Below are 22,477 nucleotides of genomic sequence, written 5' to 3' on the forward strand. Positions count from 1 at the left end.
TTTTTTTTTTTTTTTTTTACTTTCTGTTCTTCAAGTGTGTCTATAGCTCCTTACTGGCTTTTACAAAATTAGTATTAAGAGAAACTTGAAAAAAGTGTTTTCTTTTCCTTTGGTTAAATATCCACTGGTGTAGGGAGTACCTAGCTGGCTCAGTCAGGAGAGCAAAACTCTTGCTCTCGAGCTGGTGAGCTTGAGATCCTCATTGGCTGTTGAGATCACTTTAAAAATATACAGTAGCAGAATTACTGGATCATATGGTAGTTCTTTTTTAAATCTCTTAAGGAATCTCCATACCATTTTCTGTAATGCCTGCATCAGTTGACATGGCCACCGACAGTGCATGAAGATTCCTTTTTCTCCATATTTTTGTCAACACTAGTTACTCTTGTCTTTTTTTATTTTACCCATCCTGACAGTATAAAGTCACATCTGATTGCATTTTTTATTTTATTTTACTTTATTTTTTCAATTTTCACCAAGATTCATTGTTTATGCATCACACCCAGTGCTCCATGCAATACATGCCCTCCTTAATACTCACCTCCAGGCTCATCCAATCCCCCCATACCTCTCTGCTCCAAAACCCTCAGTTTGCTTCCCAGAGTCCACAGTCTCTGATTTCCCCCATCTCACTTCTCCTCTCCTTCATCTAATGTCCTCCATGTTATTCTTTATAGTCCACAAGTAAGCAAAACCATATGATAATTGGCTCCCTCTGCTTCACTTATTTCACTCAGCATAATCTCCTCCAGTCCTGTCCATGTTGATACAAAATCAAAGTACAGAAATCAGTTGCTTTCTTATACATTAATAATAAAACATAGAAAGGGAAATGAGAGAATCAAATCAATTCCATTTACTATAGCACCAAGAACCATGAGATACATTGGAATAAACCTAACCAAAGAGGGAAAGGATCTGTACTCAAGAACACTCAAGAACACTCATGAAAGAAATTGAAGAAGACACAAAAAGATGGAAAAGCAGTTCATTCTCATGGATTGAAAGAATAAACATTGTTAAAATGTCTATACTGCCTAGAGCAATCTATACTTTCAATGCCATCCTGATCAAAATTCCACCAGCATTTTTCAAAGAGCTGGAGCACACAATCCTAAAATTTGTATGGAACCAGAAGAGACCCCAAATTGCTAAGGAAATATTGAAAAAAAAAATGGGGACATCATATTGTCTGATTTCAAGATTAACTACAAAGCTGTTGTTGAGCTTTTAAAAAAGTTTAATATGTTTAATTTTTTTAATGTTCAGTTAACCAACATATAGTAATCATTTGTATTTCCCTGATGATTAGTAATACTAAGCATCTTTTTATGTGTCTGTTGGCCATCAGTATGTCTTCTTTGGAAAATATCTATTCAAATCCTCTGTTCATTTTTTTAAATTTATTTATTTTTTCAGTGTAACAGTATTCATTGTTTTTGCACAACACCCAGTGCTCCATGCAAAACATGCCCTCCCTATTACCCACCACTTGTTCCCCCAAACTCCCACCCCTGACCCTTCAAAACCCTCAGGTTGTTTTTCAGAGTGCATAGTCTCTTATGGTTCACCTCCCCTTCCAATTTTTTTTTTTTATAAACATATAATGTATTTTTATACCCAGGGTACAGGTCTGTGAATTGCCAGGTTTACACACTTCACAGCACCCACGATAGCACATACCCTATCCAATGTCCATAACCCCCCCCAATCCCACCTCCCCCCAGCAACCCCCAGTTTGTTTTGTGAGATTAAGAGTCATTTATGGTTTGTCTCCCTCCCAATCCCATCTTGTTTCATTTATTCTTCTCCTATCCCCCTAACCCCCCATGTTGCTTCTCCATGTCCTCATATCAGGGAGATCATATGATAGTTGTCTTTCTCTGATTGACTTATTTCACTAAGCATGATACCCTCTAGTTCCATCCACGTCATCACAAATGGCAAGATTTCATTTCTTTTGATGGCTGCATAGTATTCCATTGTGTATATGTACCACATCTTCTTGATCCATTCATCTGTTGATGGACATCTAGGTTCTTTCCATAGTTTGGCTATTGTAGACATTGCTGCCATAAACATTCGGGTACACGTGCCCCTTCGGATCACTATGTTTGTATCTTTAGGGTAAATACCCAGTAGTGCAATTGCTGGGTCATAGGGTAGTTCTATTTTCAACATTTTGAAGAACCTCCATGCTGTTTTCCAGAGTGCATTCCCACCAGCAGTGGAGGAGGGTTCCCCTTTCTCCGCATCCTCGCCAGCATCTGTCATTTCCTGACTTGTTAATTTTAGCCATTCTGACTGGTGTGAGGTGATATCTCATTGTGGTTTTGATTTGTATTTCCCTGATGCCGAGTGACATGGAGCACTTTTTCATGTGTCTGTTGGCCATCTGGATGTCTTCTTTGCAGAAATGTCTGTTCATGTCCTCTGCCCATTTCTTGATTGGACTGTTTGTTCTTTGGGTGTTGAGTTGCTAAGTTCCTTATAGATTTTGGATACTAGCCCTTTATCTGATATGTCGTTTGCAAATATCTTCTCCCATTCTGTCAGTTGTCTTTGGTTTTGTTAACTGTTTCCTTTGCTGTGCAAAAGCTTTTGATCTTGATGAAATCCCAATAGTTCATTTTTGCCCTTGCTTCCTTTGCCTTTGCCGTTGTTCCTAGGAAGATGTTGCTGCGGCTTAGGTCGAAGAGGTTGCTGCCTGCGTTCTCCTCAAGGATTTTGATGGATTCCTTTCTCACATTGAGGTCCTTCATCCATTTGGAGTCTATTTTCATGTGTGGTGTAAGGAAGTGGTCCAATTTCATTTTTCTGCATATGGCTGTCTAATTTTCCCAGCACCATTTATTGAAGAGGCTGTCTTTTTTCCATTGGACATTCTTTCCTGCTTTGTCGAAGATTAGTTGTCCATAGAGTTGAGGGTCTATTTCTGGGCTCTCTATTCTGTTCCACTGATCTATGTGTCTGTTTTTGTGCCAGTACCATGCTGTCTTGATGATGACAGCTTTGTAATAGAGCTTGAAGTCCGGAATTGTGATGCCACCAACTTTGGCTTTCTTTTTCAATATTCCTTTGGCTATTCGAGGTCTTTTCTGGTTCCATATAAATTTGAGGATTATTTGCTCCATTTCTTTGAAAAAAAATGGATGGTATTTTGATAGGGATTGCATTAAATGTGTAGATTGCTTTAGGTAGCATAGACATTTTCACAATATTTATTCTTCCAATCCAGGAGCATGGAACATTTTTCCATTTCTTTGTGTCTTCCTCAATTTCTTTCATGAGTACTTTATAATTTTCTGTGTATAGATTCTTAGCCTCTTTGGTTAGGTTTATTCCTAGGTATCTTATAGTTTTGGGTGCAATTGTAAATGGGATTGACTCCTTAATTTCTCTTTCTTCTGTCTTGTTGTTGGTGTACAGAAATGCAACTGATTTCTGTGCATTGATTTTATATCCTGACACTTTACTGAATTCCTGTACAAGTTCTAGCAGTTTTGAAGTAGAGTCTTTTGGGTTTTCCACATATAGTATCATATCATCTGCGAAGAGTGATAGTTTGACTTCTTTGCCAATTTGGATGCCTTTAATTTCTTTTTGTTGTCTGATTGCTGAGGCTAGGACTTCTAATACTATGTTGAATAGCAGTGGTGATAATGGACATCCCTGCCGTGTTCCTGATCTTAGCAGAAAAGCTTTCAGTTTTTCTCCATTGAGAATGATATTTGTGGTGGGTTTTTCATAGATGGCTTTGATAATATTGAGGTATGTGCCCTCTATCCCTACACTTTGAAGAGTTTTGATCAGGAAGGGATGCTGTACTTTGTCAAATGCTTTTTCAGCATCTATTGAGAGTATCATATGGTCCTTGTTCTTTCTTTTATTAATGTGTTCTATCACATTGATTGATTTGCGGATGTTGAACCAACCCTGCAGCCCTGGAATAAATCCCACTTGATCGTGGTGAATAATCCTTTTAATGTACTGTTGAATCCTATTGGCTAGTATTTTGGCGAGAATTTTTGCATCTGTGTTCATCAAGGATATTGGTCTGTAGTTCTCTTTTTTGGTGGGATCCTTGTCTGGTTTTGGGATCAAGGTAATGCTGGCCTCATAAAATGAGTTTGGAAGTTTTCCTTCCATTTCTATTTTTGGGAACAGTTTCAGGAGAATAGGAATTAGTTCTTCTTTAAATGTTTGGTAGAATTCCCCTGGGAAGCCGTCTGGCCCTGGGCTTTTGTTTGTTTGGAGATTTTTGATGACTGTTTCAATCTCCTTACTGGTTATGGGCCTGTTCAGGTTTTCTATTTCTTCCTGGTTCAGTTGTGGTAGTTTATATGTCTCTAGGAATGCATCCATTTCTTCCAGATTGTCCAATTTGTTGGCGTAGAGTTGCTCATAGTATGTTCTTATAATTGTCTGTATTTCTTTGATGTTAGTTGTGATATCTCCTCTGTCATTCATGATTTTATTCATTTGGTTCCTTTCTCTTTTCTTTTTGATGAGTCTAGCCAGGGGTTTATCAATCATTGATTCTTTCAAAGAACCAGCTCCTAGTTTCATTGATTTTTTCTATTGTTTTTTTTTTGTTTGTTTGTTTTTTTTTGGTTTCTATTTCATTGATTTCTGCTCTGATCTTTATGATTTCTCTTCTCCTGCTGAGTTTAGGGTTTTTTTCTTGTTCTTTCTCCAGCTCCTTTAGGTGTAGGGTTAGGTTGTGTACTTGAGACCTTTCTTGTTTCTTGAGAAAGGCTTGTACCGCTATATATTTTCCTCTCAGGACTGCCTTTGCTGTGTCCCACAGATTTTGAACTGTTGTGTTTTCATTATCATTTGTTTCCATGAATTTTTTCAATTCTTCTTTAATTTCCTGGTTGACCCATTCCTTCTTTAGAAGGATGCTGTTTAGTCTCCATGTATTTGGGTTCTTTCCAGCTTTCCTCTTGTGATTGAGTTCTAGCTTCAGAGCATTGTTTTCTGAAAATATGCAGGGAATGATCCTAATCTTTTGATACCGGTTGAGACCTGATTTGTGACCCAGGATGTGATCTATTCTGGAGAAGGTTCCATGTGCACTAGAGAAGAATGTGTATTCTGTTGCTTTGGGATGAAATGTTGTGAATATATCTGTGATGTCCATCTGGTCCAGTGTGTCATTTAAGGCCTTTATTTCCTTGTTGATCTTTGGCTTGGATGATCTGTCCATTTCAGTGAGGGGAGTATTAAAGTCCCCTACTATTATTGTATTATTATTGATGTGTTTCTTTGATTTTGTTATTAATTGGTTGCTATAGTTGGCTGCTCCCACGTTAGGGGCATAGATATTTAAAATTGTTAGATCTTCTTGTTGGACAGACCCTTTGAGTAGGATATAGTGTCCTTCCTCATCTCTTATTATAGTCTTTGGCTTAAAATCTAATTGATCTGATAGATGGATTGCCACCCCAGCTTTCTTCTGATGCCCATTAGCATGGTAAATTGTTTTCCATCCCCTCACTTTAAATCTGGAGGTGTCTTTGCATCTAAAATGAGTTTCTTGTAGGCAACATATAGATGGGTTTTGTTTTTTTATCCATTCTGATACCCTGTGTCTTTTGATTGGGCATTTAGCCCATTAACATTCAGGGTAACTATTGAGAGATATGAATTTAGTGCCATTATTAGCCTGTAAGGTGACTGTTACTGTATATTGTCTCTGTACCTTTCTGATCTACTACTTTTAGGCTCTCTCTTTGCTTAGAGGACCCCTTTCAATATTTCCTGTAGAGCTGGTTTGGTGTTTGCAAATTCTTTCAGTTTTTGTTTGTCCTGGAAGCTTTTGATCTCTCCTTCTATTTTCAATGATAGCCTAGCTGGATAGAGTATTCTTGGCTGCATGTTTTTCTCGTTTAGTGCTCTGAATATATCATGCCAGCTCTTTCTGGCCTGCCAGGTCTCTGTGGATAAGTCTGTTGCCAATCTAATATTTTTACCATTGTATGTTACAGACTTCTTTTCTCGAGTTGCTTTCAGGATTTTCTCTTTGTCACTAAGACTTGTAAATTTTACTATTAGGTGACGGGGTGTGGACCTATTCTTGTTGACTTTGAGGGGGGTTCTCTGCATCTCCTGGATTTTGATGCTTGTTCCCTTTGCCATATTAGGGAAATTCTCTCCAATCATTCTCTCCAATAGACCTTCTGCACCCCTCTCTCTTTCTTCTTCTTCTGGAATCCCAATTATTCTAATGTTGTTTCATCTTATGGTGTCACTTATCTCTCGAATTCTCCCTTCGTGGTCCAGTAGTGGTTTGTCCCTCTTTTGCTCGGCTTCTTTATTCTCTGTCATTTGGTCTTCTATATCACTAATTCTTTCTTCTGCCTCATTTATCCTAGCAGTGAGAGCCTCCATTTTTGATTGCACCTCATTAATAGCTTTTTTGATTTCAACTTGGTTAGATTTTAGTTCTTTAATTTCTCCAGAAAGGGCTTTAATATCTCCAGAGAGGGTTTCTCTAATATCTTCCATGCCTTTTTCGAGCCCGGCTAGAATGTTCAGAATCGTCATTCTGAACTCTAGATCTGACATATTACCAATGTCTGTGTTGATTAGGTCCCTAGCCTTCGTTACTGGCTCTTGTTCTTTTGTTTGTGGTGATTTTTTCCGCTTTGTCATTTTGTCCAGATAAGAGGATATGAAGGATCAAATAAATTACTAAAAGGGTGGCAAAGACCCCAGAAAAATGCGCTATAACCAAATCAGAAGAGATCCCAAATTGGGGGGGGGGGAGAAAGGGGATAAAAAGAGGTTCAGAAAAAAAAAAGAAAAAAATTTAAAAAATAAAACAAATAAAGAAAAAATATAAAAAAGAAAGAAAAAATATATATATTTAGATAAACTAGTCAAAAAACGTTAAAAAAGGAAAGGGTAAAAGTTTTAAAAAATTTAGCAGAAGAAGAAAAAAAGAAAAAAAGAAAAAAAATTGAAAAAAGAAAAAAAAATTGAATTAGCCGCAAGACTAAAGAATCATGGGGAGAAAGCCATGAGTTCCGTGCTTTGCTTTCTCCTCCTCTGGAATTGTACTGCTGTCTTAGGAATTGAACCTGCTTTCCTTGATAGATGAACTTCGTCCTGGCTGGATATTTTGTTGATCTTCTGGGGGAGGGGCCTGTTGTAGTGACTCTCAAGTGTCTTTGCCTGAGGCGGGATTGCACCGCCCTTACCGGCGGCTGGACTAAGTAATTGGCTCGGGTTCGCTTTTGGGAGCTTCTGTCCCCTGAACGCTTTCCGTAGAGTTCCGGAGGATGGGAATGAAAATGGCGGCCTCCTAGTCCCCACCTGGAGGAGCTGAGAGCCTGGGGCCCCACTCCTCAGTGTGTGCCCAGAGGACAGCACCCAATCACTCCCGTAACCCCAGCCTCTAGCTGCGCTCCGAGCTCACCCAGCCTGCGACCAGTTCAAGGTAACCCTGAGCTGAGAGTTCAGTCCTCGGCTCTGTCTCTGTAGCCGGCTTCTCTGTTCTAATACCTGCGAGCTCTGCAACACTCCGACACCCCCGATCCTTCTGTGACCCTGTGGGACCTGGGGCCATGCTGACCCCGCATGGGCTTCACCCCGGTTTAGCCTCTGGAGCAATGTCCCTCAGTGGAACAGACTTTTAAAATTCCTGATTTTGTGCTCTGTTGCTCCGCCGCTTGCCGGGAGCCGGCCCCTCCCCCCGCGGTCTTTCTTCCCGTCGTTTTAGATTCACTTCTCCGCCAGTCCTACCTTTCAGAAAGTGGTTGATTTTCTGTTTCTAGAATTGCTGTTCTTCTTCTCTTCGATCTCCCGTTGGATTTGTAGGTGTTTGCAATGTTTAGATAAGCTATCGAGCTGATCTCCTGCTACCTGATGTAGTCTCGGCCTGCTACTTCTCCGCCATCTTGACTCCTCCGCCATCTTGACTCCTCCCCCCTCTGCTCATTTTTTAATTGCATTTTTGTTTTCTTGGTATTTAGTTGTATAAGTTCTTTATGTATCTTGAGTATTAACCCCTTATTGACATATAACTGCAATTATCTTCTATCTAGAATATTGCCTTTCTTTGTTATTGATGGTTTCCTTTTCTGTACAAAAGTGTTTTTGTTTCATGAACTTGAAAAGATATATTCACCCCTATGTTTATTGCACCATTAATTACAATAGTCAGGATATGGAAGCCACCCAAATGTGCATCAACAGATGAATGATTAAAGAAGATGTGGTCTATGTGTATATCCAATGGGCTATTACTCAGCCATAAAGAAGAATGGAATCGTGCCATTTGTAACCACAGGGGTGAACTGGGTGGGTATAACACTAATTGAAGTGTGTCAGTCTGAGAAAAACAAATGCCATATGTTTTCACTGTAATATAGTGTTAAAGAAATAAAAAAAATTTTAAATGAAAAAAAGAAAAAAGAAAGACAAAAAGCAATACCAAAAATAAAATAAAATAAAGCCAAAGCACAGCACCCTGGACCACTAAATAAAGGGAACAAACTCGTGGTTACCAAAGGAGAGATGGGTAGGGGAATGGGTGATAAAGAAAGGGACATAAGTGTACACTAATCTTGATGAGCACTGAGAATATGTAGAATTATTGAATCATTGTATTGCACACCAGTGAGTAATATATCAACTCTGCATGTTCATTATACTTACATAAAAACATAAAAGAAACTAGGAAAAGACCAAAAAAAGAATAGATGAAATATGGCCTCTGCACTTAAGGAGCTTATATTCTAATACAAAGGGAGTGTTGTCATAAGTAACATACAAATAAAGAACAACACCAGGAAAAGGAAGCCATGTTCCGAGCACACGGAGCAGGCTGTATAGCTTGAGCCTTGGCTGTGTGAGGAGACAACAGAGCATGCACAGGTGAATTGGAGCCAGAGCTTTCTCCTCAAAGCAAAGCACTTTAGCTTTGAAGCCACTGCCCATGCTGAAAATCCCTGGGTTGGAATTTCTCATCAAAATCTTCATTCTTGGACTTTAAAATTTCTCTACTGTTTGTACATTGGTCCACCTGCTGAGAAAGTGCACAGCTGAGAGCCACATGTCCTGGGTTCTCTTCCTGTTTCCACCAATAAGTACCACTATATAAGTACCTTGAACAAGGTGCTCAGTTGCTTCTGTGCTCTGCTTATTTATGTGTAGCAGGAGAGGTCACAACTGGTCATTTCTCTAGTTCCATTTCCTTAAAAAATTCTGGTTTTTCTGTCCTGTTATTCTCTTAACTAGGTCTCTCTACTTCACACAACCTGAACCTGAATCCTGTCTACTTTTCACTACAACCCATTGTCAGAGCTGTAGCGGTCCAATAATTAACACACCATTTCCCCCTCCTGTTTTTGGAACCTATTGATTATCATGACATAGAGATAGATGATTAAACTATCAGCTGTAGATCTGCAGCCTACTCAGCTTGCTAATCCTGCATGACTAAATTAGACAGATTTCCTCTTCATCACATGTAATGCTGAGTGTCCCTGGCCTACCACCACAGGAGAAAGGCTTCTTTAATTACTTGTTCTCCTGTATGAGCAGGTTGGATTGCATGTGTCCAATGGGCAGTTTTGTTCTGGACAAAAAAAGAAAACCTACAAAACACTGTAAGATGCTAACTGCGTATCCTTAGTGTTTTGTCTTCACTTTATTAATCTAGGTCCCAATGAGAGAGGGCCCTGTGGACAGTGGCCAGGAATAGTATTCTGCTCAGTGTTGCTCAATCCTCAGGGGGTGCCATGACACCTGGAGGGCTTGTGGAAACAGATTGCTGGGCCCTGTCCCCAGTGTTTGGAATTCAGGGGGTCTGTGTGGGGCCCAGAACTTGTACTTATATCAAGGTCCCAGGTGATGTTGATGCTGTTGGTCCAGGTACCACACTTTGAACACCAAAGCTCCAGCTGAAGCCTCTTCATGCATAAAGTTGAAGTGAGAGAAACAAAGGCGCCCTTTGTACTCTCACCTTCATTTGATGAAACATGTAGATTAAAGTACCATCATTAGTGCTTTCTAGAGGACAAATCATAATGAATATTTCACAATTATATGCATAACTAATTAATGCTATGTACAATTTAAGTATCTTACAACTCTACATGTCAACTGTATAATAATTCCGATTTCTAAAAAAATGGCATAGCAGTTATCTGTATCTTTCTTTTCCTTTTTTTTTTCTTTTTTGCTCCTGATATAGACCATAGGTAAGTAGTGTATCCTGTTCACTCCTAGAGAGCATCAGCTGGGGACAGGCATATAATGACCATTTAATAAACTCATGTTGAATTGAATTGAGCCTTACACATTTCATTGGTACAGAGAATTCTTCTTCCTTTCAGGCTAGCAGGGTGCTGCTCCTTTAAAACTGTCCTCTGGGAAACCCTTAACACACATTTGTCTCCATCCAGAACTGTCCATGCCCAGCATCTAGAACTGTGCCTAGTCACCTTTGGTTTTGCCTTTATGTGGCTATGCCTGATTTCTGGTGTTTGTCCTGTCTGTTCCATACATGTGGAGTTTTGCTCAGACCAAGGAGTAGGTTCTACATTTTCTGTAGATCCAACAGTAAGAATAGACTTGTTCATTCAAAGAGCAACAGGGAAAATACAGTCCTGAGGCAAGAGAATGCCTGATGTGACATCCCCTGGTCCTGCTCCATCTCTTCCCATGGGATGTGGGGAGGTGTTAGAATGAGTGAAATTAATAGCAGACCCAACCAATTCTACCTGAATCCAGGGAATCCTTGAAGATGGAACTGGCATCACTGAGGGCACAACAGGCATCCTTATTAATACGGTCAGTTTTATGCTTTGGTATAGGAGGGCCAATGTTTTTCTATTACACTAATACATGGGGTCTGCCCTGGGGTGGAGGGAGGAAAGACACTTTATTACTTGCTGAATTTCTCAACTTCTCACCAGCAATCAGGTGACTCAAGGGAAGCCTGCCAGAGGCAAAATTACCCATATATTTACCTACTCCTTTAGATGCTTCTCTGAGGGACTGGTGCAATAACTTTCTGAAAGAGGAGGAAGCAAGATGGAGGAGGAGTAGGAGACTCAAATGTCATCAGGTCCCAGGAGTTCAGCTAGATAGTTATCTATCTAGCTCTGAATACCTATGAACTCAACAGGAGATGGAATAGAAGGAGAGCAACAATTCCAGGAACAGATAATGACCATTTTCTGGAAGGTAGGACATGCGGAGAAGTGACTCCAAAGTGATGGGAAGAGAGACCAAAGGGGGAGGGGCCAGCTCCTGGCAAGCAGTAGAACAGCAGAGCATAAAATCAGAACTTTTAGAGGTCTATTCCACTGAGGGATGTCGCTCCAGAGGCTAAGCAGGGGGTGGAGCCCTCACAGGGACAGTGTGGTCTCAGGACCCATGGTGTCACAAAAAGTCCAGGGTGGACAGGTCAAGATGGCGGGGAAGTAGGAGGAGGAACCATTTCAACATGTACCCTAAAGTGAGCTGATTACCTACCAAAGAACTCCGACCACCCATGAAATCAGCCTGAGATCAGAATTATACATGTCTGGATCTCTACAGGAGAGAAGACGCCAGTGCCAGGTAAAGCAGACTGGGAGCGTCGGACTGATATCAGAAGATAAACAAAAGGGGGAGGGAGCCACCAGAGGTCACTGATTGGAAAGTAATACCCCAACACGAGAGTGCTCTACGTCTGGGGACCAGCATTAACTTGGATTCTGGTTGAAAGCACTCAAAAAACAAAGAGCAAAAAGTCCAGGGTGTCTGAGAGTGGCAGAGCTCCCAGGTTTCAGAGCAGGGAGGTCAGCTACAGAGACAGAAATGAGGAGGGGGTTCCCAGCTTGGGGTTACCTTAAACCATGATCCAAATCATGGTCAGGCCACTCCATTTGAGCAGGGACCCCATAATTGGTAAATCCGGGGAGACCGCCTCCTTCCTCCTCCAGGAGGAGCAGTGCAGGAGCATATTGCAGGAATCTGCTGGGTTTGGAGACTCCAAACAGGGCCATGCACCAGAGAAAGAAATGCTCCGTCACAAGCTGGGTGATCTCAGAGTGCTGTCAGAGACCAGCAGACAGGAGGGATTGACTGCTTTTCTCTGAGGGCTAACTGAGGACTGGGGCCCTGAGCTCTTGTTCCGGGAGACTGGGAGGCCACCATGTTCATTCTGGTCCTCCAAAGTTGTACAAAAAAATTCAGGGAACAAAAGTTATTGAGAGTGAACCCCAGCAAATTGCTGACCTGGCCCCTGACAGGGGCAGTGCAATTCTGCCTCAAGCAAAGACATTTGAGAATCACTGCAACAGGTCCTTCCCCAGCAGATCAGCAAGAATATCCAGTCAAGGCCAAGTTCACCAATCAATGAGAACTGTAGAACTCCAGAGCTAGGGGAAAGTAACACATAGAGTTCATGGCTTTTTTCCCATGATCCTTAAGTCTCTGAAAATTAAATTTTTAAATTTTTTTTTCTTATTCTACTTCTTTAAACATTTCCTCTTTCCTATTTTAACATTTTTAAACTTTTATCTTATCAATACCTTTTTTAAAAATATTTTTAAATTTTCATTGCTATAGTCATATTTTATCCCTTTACTATATTTAACCTTATTTTTTGTACACATCGAGGTGTTTTTTCTCTAAAATTTTGGGATACAATTTTTCATAAAAGGTGATAATATACCCTAAATCCTGTGCATGGCTTTGTTTTCGTCTCTAGCCTGATCACATTCTCTCCTCTTTTTTTTTTTTTTCTTTTTCCAACCAACTTCTTACCTTATCAATTTATCTTTTAGAATCTTTTCAAATTTTCACCTTTACAGTCATATTCCATGCCTTCTTCATGTTTACCCTTATTTTTTAATGTGTGTGTGTATATATGTGTGTGTGTATATATATATATATATATATACATATATATATATATATATATGTTTTTTTTCTTTAAAATTTTGGGAGGTAGTTTCCTTTAAGAGACCAGAACACACCCAAAATCGAGTGGGTGGTTCTGTTCTATTCACCAGTCTAATATATATATATATATATATATTTTTTTTTTTTTTTAATTTTCCCTCTTTCTTCTGCTCTTCTGTTTTGGATCTCTTCTGATTTGGTTAGCATATATTTTTCTGGGGTTTTGGCCACCCTTTTAGTATTTTGTCTCCTCATTCATCTATTCATATCTGGATAAAATGGCAAGGTGGAAATACACAACATGAAAAAAAGAACAAGAGGCAGTATCAATGGGGGCGCCTGGGTGGCTCTGTGGGTTAAGCCGCTGCCTTCAGCTTAGGTTATGATCTCGGGGTCCTGGGATCGAGTCCCGCATTGGGCTCTCTGCTCAGCAGGGAGCCTGCTTCCCTCTCTCTCTCTCTGCCTGCCTCTCTATCTATTTGTGATCTCTCTCTGTCAAATAAATAAATAAAATCTTAAAAAAAAAGAGGCAGTATCAATGACTAGTGACCTAATAAATACTAGTGACCTAATCAGTGACAGCAGTAATATGTCAGAACTAGATTTCAGGATGACAATTATCAAGGTGCTAGCTGGGCTAAAAAAAAGCATGGAAGATGGTAGAGAATCCCTTTCTGGAGAAATAAAATCTCTTTCTGGAGAAGTAAAAGAACTAACATCTAACCAAATTGAAATTAAAAAACCTACTAATGAGGTGCAATAAAAAATGGAAACTTGTACTGCTAGGATAAATGAGGCAGAAAATAGAATTAGTGATATAGAAGACCAAATGACAGAGAATAAAGAAGCTGAGCAAAAGAGAGACAAACAATCACTGGATCACGAGGGGAGAATTTAAGAGATAAGTGATACCTTAAGATGAAACAATATTAGAATAATTGAGATTCCAGAAGAATAAGAAAGAGAGAGGTGCAGAAGATATATTGGAACAAATTATAGTCAAGAATTTCCCTAATATGGAAAAAAAAAAAAACAACAAGCATCCAAATCCAGAAGGCAAAGAATCCCCTCAAAAATCAATAAAAATAGGTCCACACCCTGTCAACTAAGGGTAAAACTTACAAGTCTTAGTGACAAAGAGAAAATCCTGAAAATAGCTCAGGACATGAGGTCTGTAACATACAATCATAGAAATATTAGATTGGAAGCAAACTTATTCACAGAGACCTGGCAGGCCAGAAAGAACTAGCATGATATATTCAAAGCACTAAATGAGAAAAATATGCAGCTAAGAACACTATATCCAGCTAGGTTACCATTGAAAATAGAAGGAGAGATAAAAAGCTTCCAGGACAAACAGAAACTAAAAGAATTTGTACACCAAACCAGCCCTCAAGGAAATATTCAAGGGGTCCTCTAAGCAAAGAGAGAGCCTAAAAGTAACATAGACCAGAAAGGAAGACAGACAATAGATAGTAACAGTCACATTACAGGCAATGCAATGGCACTAAATTCATATCTTTCAATAGTTACCCTGAATATAAATGGACTAAATGCCCCAATCAAAAGACACAGAGTTTCAGAATGGATTAAAAAAAATATACCCATCAACATGCTGTCTACAAGAAACTCATTTTAGACCCAAACACACCTCCAGATTGAAAGTGAGGGAGTGGAAAACAATTTACCATGCTAATGGACATCCAAAGAAAGCTGGGGTGGCAATCCTTATATCAGACACATTAGATTTTAAGCCAAAGACTATCACAAGAGATGAGGAAAGACACTATATCATAGATAAAGCTTCTTCTGTCCAACAAGAAGATCTAATAATTTTAAATATCTATGCCCCTATCATGGGAGCAGACAATTATATAAACCAATTAGCAACAAAATCAAGGAAACACATTGACAATAATACAAAAATAGTAGGGGACTTTAACACCCCCCTCACTGAAATGAACAGATCATCTAAGCAAAAGATCAACAGGAAATAAAAGCTTTAGATGACTCACTGGATCAGATGGACATTAAAGATACATTCAGAAGATTCCATTCCAAAGCAACAGAATACACATTCTTCTCTAGTGCACATGGAACATTTTCCAGAATAGATCACATCCTGGGTCACAAATCAGATCTCAACTGGTACTAAAAGTTTGGGATCATTCCATGCATATTTTCTGACCACAATGTTCTGAAACTAGTACTTAATCACAAGGGAAAAGTTGGAAAGAACTCCAATACATGGAGGCAAAGAGCATCCTACTAAAGAAGGAATGGGTCAACCAGGTAATTTAAGAGGAATTAAAAAAAAATTCATGGAAACAAATGAAAATGAAAACACAACTTTTCAAAATCTTTTGGATGAAGCAAAGGCAGTCCTGATAGGAAAGTACATAGGAACACAAAACTTTCTGAAGAAACAAGAAAGATCTCAAGTACACAACCTAACCCTACACCTAAAGGAACTGGAGAAGGAACAGCAAAGAAAGCTAAACACAGCAGGAGAAGAGAAATAATAAAGATCAGAACAGAAATCAGTGAAATAGAAACCAAAAGAGAGTAGAAGAAATAAATGAACCTGGGAGCTGGTTTGTTGAAAGAACTGATAAGATTGATAACTCCCTGGCCAGACTTATTAAAAATAAAAGAGAAAGGACCCAAATTAATAAAATCCTGAATGAAAGGGGAGAGATCACAACCAACACCAAAGAAATACAAACGATAATAATAAAATAATACATATTTTATTAAATTATCATTTAAGAATTTAAATATTATAATTATATAATAATATATATTATTAAATATATCATATATGAGCAACTATATGCCAGCAAATTTGACAATCTGGAAGAAATGGGTGCATTCCTAGAGATATATAAACTACCAAAGCTGAACCAGAAGAACTGAAAAGACCCATATCCAGTAAGGAGGTTGAAGCAGTCATCAAAAACTCCAAAAAACAGGAGCCCAGCCAGACGGCTTCCCTGGGAAATTCCAAGAAGAATTAATACCTATTCTTCCGAAAGCACATGATATTCTCAATAGATGCTGAAAAAGCATTTGACAAAGTACAGCATAATTTCTTGTTCAAAATCCTTCAAAGTGTAGGGATAGAGGGTACATAACTCAATATCATCAAAACCATCTATGAGAAACTCACAATGAATATCATTCTCAAAGCAGAAAAACTGAGATCTTTTCCCCTAAGGTCAGGAACATGGCAGGGATGTCCACTATCACCACTGTTATTCAACATAGCCTAGAAGTCCTAGACTCAGCAATCAGACAACAAAGAAAAATAAAAGGCATCCGAACCAGCAAAGAAGAAGTCAAACACTCACTCTTTGAAGATGATATGATACTTCATGTGGAAAACCCAAAAGACTCTACTCCAAAACTCCTAGAACTCAAACAGGAATTCAGAAAAGTATCAGGATATAAAATCAATGCACTGAAATCAATTGCACTTCTGTACACAAACAGCAAGATGGAAGAACAAGAAATTAAGGAGTCAATCTCGTTTACAATTGCACCCAAAACCATAAGATTTGGTTAGGCATAAACCCAACCAAAGAGGCAAAGACTCTGAATTCAGAAAACTATAAAAGTACTCATGAAGTAAAATCTATCTATGAAAGACCCACAGCAAATATCATCCTCAATGGGAAAAAGCTTGCAGCCTTCCCATTGAGATCAGGAACACGACAAGGATGCCCACTCTCACCACTCTTGTTCAACATAGTATTAGAAGTTCTAGCAACGGCAATCAGACAACAAAGAGAAATAAAAGGTATCCAAATTGGCAAGGAAGAAGTCAAACTCTCTCTCTTCGCAGATGACATGATTCTTTATATGGAAAACCCCAAAGACTCCACCCCCAAACTACTAGAACTCATACAGCAATTCAGTAACGTGGCAGGATACAAAGTCAATGTACAGAAATCAGTGGCTTTCTTATACACTAACAATGAAAATACAGAAAGGGAAATTAGAGAATCGATTCCATTTACTATAGCACCAAGAACCATAAGATACCTGGGCATAAACCTAACCAAAGTAGTAAAGGACCTGTACTCGAGGAACTACAGAACACTCATGAAAGAAATTGAAGAAGACACAAAAAGATGGAAGACTGTTCCATGCTCTTGGATTGGAAGAATAAACATTGTTAAAATGTCTATACTGCCTAGAGCAATCTATACTTTTAATGCCATTCTGATCAAAATTCCACCGATATTTTTCAAAGAGCTGGAGCAAATAATCCTAAAATTTGTATGGAGTCAGAAGAGACCCCGAATTGCTAAGGAAATGTTGAAAAACAAAAACAAAACTGGCGGCATCACGTTACCTGATTTCAAGCTTTACTACAAAGCTGTGATCACCAAGACAGCGTGGTACTGGCATAAAAACAGACACATAGGGGCGCCTGGGTGGCTCAGTGGTTTAAGCCACTGCCTTCGGCTCAGGTCATGATCTCAGGGTCCTGGGATCGAGTCCCGCATCGGGCTCTCTGCTCAGTAGGGAGCCTGCTTCCCTCTCACTCTCTCTGCCTGCCTCTCTGCCTACTTGTGATCTCTCTCTGTCATAAATAAATAAAATCTTAAAAAAAAAAAAAACAGACACATAGACCAGTGGAACAGAGTGGAGAGCCCAGATATGGACCCTCAACTCTATGGTCAAATAATCTTCGACAAAACAGGAAAAAATATTCAATGGAAAAAAGACAGTCTCTTCAATAAATGGTGCTGGGAAAACTGGACAGCGATATGTAGAAGAATGAAACTCGACCATTCTCTTACACCGTACACAAAGATAAACTCGAAATGGATAAAAGACCTCAATGTGAGACAGGAATCTATCAGAATCCTAGAGGAGAACATAGGCAGTAACCTCTTCGATATCAGCCACAGCAACTTCTTTCAAGATATGTCTCCAAAGGCCAAGGAAACAAAAGCAAAAATGAACTTTTGGGACTTCATCAAGATCAAAAGCTTCTGCACAGCAAAGGAAACAGTCAACAAAACAAAGAGGCAACCCTTGGTCTGGGAGAAGATATTCACAAATGACATTACAAACAAAGGGCTGATATCCAAGATCTATAAAGAACTCTTCAAACTCAACACACACAAAACAGATAATATCAAAAAATGGGCAGAAGACATGAACAGACACTTCTCCAACGAAGACATACAAATGGCTATCAGACACATGAAAAAATGTTCATCATCACTAGCCATCAGGGAGATTCAAATTAAAACAACATTGAGATACCACCTAACACCAGTTAGAATGGCCAAAATTAGCAAGACAGGAAACAACGTGTGTTGGAGATGATGTGGAGAAAGGGGAACCCTCTTCCACTGTTGGTGGGAATGCAAGTTAGTGCAGCCACTTTGGAGAACAGTGTGGAGATTCCTGAAGAAATTAAAAATAGAGCTTCCCTATGACCCTGCAATTGCACTGCTGGGTATTTACCCCAAAGATACAGATGTAGTGAAAAGAAGGGCCATCTGTACCCCAATGTTTATTGCAGCAATGGCTACTGTCGCCAAACTGTGGAAAGAACCAAGATGCCCTTCAATGGATGAATGGATAAGGAAGATGTGGTCCATATACACAATGGAGTATTATGCCTCCATCAGAAAGGACGAATACCCAACTTTTGTAGCAACATGGACAGGACTGGAAGAAATTATGCTGAGCGAAATAAGTCAAGCAGAGAGAGTCAAGTATCATATGGTCTCACTTATTTGTGGAGCATAACAAATAACATGGAGGACATGGGGAGATGGAGAGGAGAGGGAGTTGAGGGAAACTGGAAGGGGAGATGAACCATGAGAGACTATGGACTCTGAAAAACAACCAGAGGGTTATGAAGGGGTGGCGGGGGGGTGGGGGGGTGGGGTGGGAGGTTGAGGAACCATGTGGTGGGTAATAGGGAGGGCACGTACTGCATGGAGCACTGGGTGTGATGCCAAAACAATGAACACTGTTATACTGTAAATAAACAAATAAAAATTAAAAAAAGTACTCATGAAGAAATTGAGGAAGACACAAAGAAATGGAAAAATTTTCCATGCTCATGGATTGGAAGAACAAAATATTGAAAATGTCTATGCTACCTAAAGCAATCTACACATTTAATTCGGTCCCTATCAATATTCAATCATTTTTTTCAAAGAAATGGAAAAATAATCCTAAAATTTATATGAAACCAGAAAAGACCCTGAATAGCCAAAGGAATATTGAAAAAGAAAACCAAAGTTGGTGACATCACAATTCCAGACTTCAAGCTCAATTACAAAGCTGTAATCATCATTATGATACACAAGTAAGTGAAATCATATGATAATTGACTCTCTCTGCTTGACTTATTTCACTCAGCATAATCTTCTCCAGTCCTGTCCATGCTCATACAAAAGTTGGGTTTTCATCCTTTCTGATGGAGGCATAATAATCCATTGTATTTATGGACCATATCCTCTTTATCCATTCATCTGTTGAAGGGCATCTTGGCTCTTTCCACAGTTTGGGGACTGTGGCCATTGCTGCTATAAACATTGGGGTACAGAGGACCCTTCTTTTCACTACATCTGTATCTTTGGTGTAAATACCAGTAGTGCAATTGCAGGGTCATAAGGTAGCTCTATTTTTAATTTCTTAAGGAATCTCCACACTGTTTTCCAAAGTGGTTGCACCAACTTGCATTCCCACCAACAGTGGAAGAGGGTTCCCCTTTCTCCACATCCTCTCTAACGTTGTTTCCTGTCTTGTTAATTTTGGCCATTCTAACTCATGTAAGGTGGTATCTCAATGTGATTTTGATTTGAATCTCTCTGATGGCTAATGATGATGAACATTCTTTCATGTGTCTGTTAGCCATTTGTATGTCTTCTTTGGAGAAGTGTCTGTTCATGTCTTCTGCCCATTTTTTGATATTATCTGTTTTGTGTGTGTTGAGTTTGAAGAGTTCTTTATAGATCTTGGATATCAGCCCTTTGTTTGTAATGTCATTTGTGAATATCTTCTCCCAGACCAAGGGTTGCCTCTTTGTTTTGTTGACTGTTTTCTTTGCTGTGCAGATGCTTTTGATAGGAGAAGGAAAGGAAAAATGAATTAAGAGAAATTGGATGGGGAGAGAAACTGTTAGAGATTGCAGACTCTGAGAAACAAACTGAGGGTTTTGGAGGGGAGAGGGGAGGGGGTTAAGTGAGCCTGGTGATGGGTATTAAGGAGAGCATGTATTGTATGGAGCACTGGGTATGGTTCATAAACAATGATTTTCGAATACTGAAAAAATAAAATAAAGTAAAAATATAGTTGTAATCATCAAGACAGTATGGTACTGGCACAAAAACAGACACATAGATCAATCATCAGAATAGAGTGCCCAGAAATAGTCCCTCTATTCTCTGGTCAACTAATCCCGACAAAGGAGAAAAGAATGTCCAATGGAAAAAAGACAGCCTCTTCAACAAATGGTGTTGGGAAAATTGGACAGCCGCATACAGAAGAATGAAACTAGGCCATTTCCTTACACCACGCACACAAAATAGACTCAAAATGGATGAACTACCTCAATGTGAGACAAGAATCCATCCAAATCCTTGAGGAGAATTCAGGCAGGAACCTCTTCCACCTCAGCCACAACCATTTCTTCCTAGAAACATCGTGAAAGGCAAGGGAAGCAAGGGCAAAAATGAACTATTGGTACTTCATTGAGATCAAAAACTTTTGCACAGCAAAGGAAACAGCAAAACCAAAAGACAATTGACAGAATGAGCGAAGATATTCACAAATAATATATCAGATTAAGTGGTAGTATCCAAAATGTATAAAGGACTCATCAAACTCAACACCCAAAGAATATATAATCCAATAAGGAAATGGGTAGAAGACATGAACAGACATTTCTGCAAAGATATCCAGATAGCCAACAGACGCATGAAAAAGTGCTCCACGTCACTCAGCATCAGGGAAATGGAAGTCAAAACCAGAGTGAGATACCACCTCATACCAGTCAGAATGGCTAAAATTAATAAGTCTGTGGGTGCCTGGGTGGCTCAGTGGGTTAAAGCCTCTGCCTTCAGCTCAGGTCATGATCCCAGGGTCTTGGGATCGAGCCCCGCATTGGGCTCTCTACTGAGTGGGGACTTTTACTTCCCTTCCTTTCTCTCTGCCTGCCTCTCTGGCTCCTTGTGATCTCTGTCAAATGAATAAAATAATTAAAAATAAATAAATAAATAAATAAAATTAACAAGTCTGGAAAGGACAGGTGTTGGCGAGGATGCAGAGAAAGGGGAACCCTCCTACACGGTTGGTGGGAATGCAAGATGGAGCAGCCACTCTAGAAAACAGTACAGAGGTTCCTCAAAAAGTTGAAAATAGATGATGATTCAGCAATCACACTACTTGGTATTTACCCTAAAGATACAAATGTAGTGATCTGAAGGGGCACGTGCCCCTGGAATGTTTATAGCAACAATGTCCACAATAGCCATACTATGGAAAAAACCTAGATGTCCATCAACAGATGAATGGATAAAGGAAATGTGAGATATCTATCTATCTATCATCTATCTATCTATCTATCTATCTCACATCATACACACACACACACACACACACACACACAGGAATACTATGCAGCTATAAAAAGAAACAAAATCTTGCCATTTGCAATGACATGGATGGAACTACAAGGTATTATGTTGAGTGAAATAAGTCAATGAGAGAAAGACAATTATCATATGATCTGAAGAATTAGAGAGGCAGGGTGGGGTGTTGAGGGGAGTAGGGAAGGAAAAACTGAAACAAGATGGGATTGGGAAGGTGACAAAGCTTAAGAGACTCTTAATCTCATGAAAAAAACTGAGGGTTGCTGGGGGCTAGAGGATAGGGATAGGGTGGTTGGGTTATGGACATTGGGGAGGGTATGTGCTATGGTGAGTGCTATGAAATGTGTAAGCCTGATGATTCACAGACCAGTACCCCTGGAGCAAATAACACATTATATGTTAATTTAAAAAAAAAACACCTCTGAAAACACCTACAATTCTTTGAGGAGAGAGAATTAATACCCCTACATGGGGAGAAAAATGGACTGAAACTAATAACTGTATAGGGATTGAGGCATCGTTATTCTGGAAGGGAAGGTTGAATTGAAACTGAGAAAGAGGTATTTGTCACAAAACACTTCCTGGAGAAGGTTGTCTAAGGAACAATTTGGGAAATAAAAGTCAAGGGAGTTGGAAAAGAAATGGGACAGTAATTCTGGGCTACATGGACCTTTAGGAGTCATGAAAGAATGAAACTCTTATGAGGGATGTGTTTTTTTCACATTTGAAGGAAGTATTTTTAAAAGATTTTATTTATTTATTTGACAGAGAGAGAGATCACAAGTAGGCAGAGAGGCAGGCAGCAGAAGGTGGGAGGAAGCAGACTCCCCACTGAGCATAGAGCCCAAAGCAGGGCTCAATCCCAGGACCCTGAGATCATGACCTGAGCTGAAGGCAGAGGCTTAACCCACTGAGCCACCCAGATGCCCCATATTTGAAGG

The sequence above is a fragment of the Meles meles genome, chromosome 7 (assembly GCF_922984935.1).
Source record: "Meles meles chromosome 7, mMelMel3.1 paternal haplotype, whole genome shotgun sequence".
In the NCBI taxonomy this organism is placed as follows: Eukaryota; Metazoa; Chordata; class Mammalia; order Carnivora; family Mustelidae; genus Meles; species Meles meles.